Genomic DNA, 1803 nt, shown 5'->3' with positions numbered 1-1803 from the left:
GTTTTTATATTTAATCTCAATATTTCAGTGTTTACAATACTAATATCATTGTATTTTGATGTTTTATTATAATATTGTCTTAATACTGCTCTATTGTAATATTATGCAATTTAGTGTCAATAATTGTATTGGCAATGTGGCCTCTTTCTGCACACATACAAACCAACCCCTGCCACCACTTTCTGCCACAGCTGCATTGGTCTAATAGTCTATGTCATGGACTTTCATGTGGGAGATCATGTTTTAAAACCCAGCTAACGCAATTTTAACAAAAAAACTCCTCCAACTTCATATTGTCACACAATTACCTTAATTACAAACACCTGCTGACGTGACAGGCACAAGCTGGTATAGAAAACACATTTGAACTTGGTCAAAGTTCATTCTGCAAGTCCAATGCTGCAGGCAAAGCCATGCTGYAATGACATGCTACATGGCAATGCACACTTGTTTTTACATCGTAAAAACCCATGTCTAGTTACTTTCTGAGTTTCTCTCAGATCTGTCCACAGGGTGATCACATATTTTGCTGACAATAAATCAAGTACACGCAGACCAGCGAAAACAGTTTTATCTCCACCTTCAGTTGAAAACAAAGAAATGCGGGTTGAAAGACAATCCTTCTATTTAAGGCTCACAAAGTGATGACAATGCATTCTCTGACTTATGATAAGTTTGTTTTGCAAACCTTCACTGTATCAAAGGGCTGTGGGACTGGATAAAAACTTGAAAAGCTGGAAAACCTGTCATGGACACAAGCAAACAATCTGCAAACTGTCGACACAAAGGCCCAATACAAGACTTCAGAAGTTCACCGTCACAACTGTACGTTTTACATAAATCAACAAATAAAATCCATGCTTTGCATGCAGTTTGAAGAATGAACTCAACCAACAGGACAGGAGCTTAGTCCTGAGCTGAAACACGTCCTGCTTTTAGCTTCAAGGAGAAAAAGTTTGACGTCTCCTGAGTCAGACGTGGATTACTTTAAAAAAGATCAGATGTGTAAACATCTCTAACCAGGAACAATCTGAATGCTTACAGCTTCCACTGGTCACAGCTCGATGACCACAGACAGACATGATAAAAGAGAAGCACAAAAAGGAAAGAGTATTGTTTGCAAATCACTTAAAGGTCAAAACTTCTGCTTTTGTAAAAAGAAAGTGTAAAAAGTGAAGCATTGTTCATTTAAAGTTGGGTTTAAGAACCAACAACACTTTTATCCTGAGGGAGGTCTTTACCTTCCTAAATGAAACATGGATGTTTCTTGGTGAGTTCAGCACTTTAATGAAATGTCCTGATGCAGCTCAGTAACCAAGGTAGAAAAAAGTCAAAAAAGAAAAAAATCAGTAGGTCCTCTGGATGGTTCTTCTTTAGTGAAACGTTTCGTCTCTCCTCCAAGAGACTCACCTGAAACTCATCAGACTGAAGAAGTCTCTTGGAGGAGAGACGAAACGTTTCACTAAAGAAGAACCATCCAGAGGACCTACTGATTTTTTTCTTTTTGACTTTAATGAAATGATTGCCACTTGATTGTATTTTAATTCCGTGCAGCTCTTGGGGAGAGACATTAAATCTTAGAGGTGTTTAAAACTCACCACAGCACTGAGTCGCTCTGTTGAGGGTTTTAATGATATTTTTACAGCAATGGATTCTGGGCTTCCTGTCCTATTGGACCTTACAGGTGCTGGTCATAAAATTAGAATATCATGAAAAAGTAGATTTATTTCAGTAATTCCATTTAAAAAGTGAAACTTGTATATTATATTCATACATTACATACAAACTCATATATTTCAAATG

Source organism: Austrofundulus limnaeus, unplaced genomic scaffold (genome assembly GCF_001266775.1).
Source record: "Austrofundulus limnaeus strain Quisiro unplaced genomic scaffold, Austrofundulus_limnaeus-1.0 Scaffold609, whole genome shotgun sequence".
NCBI classification, from domain to species: domain Eukaryota; kingdom Metazoa; phylum Chordata; class Actinopteri; order Cyprinodontiformes; family Rivulidae; genus Austrofundulus; species Austrofundulus limnaeus.
The sequence above is the reverse complement of the archived record's forward strand: the minus strand, read 5'-3'. Positions refer to the sequence as shown.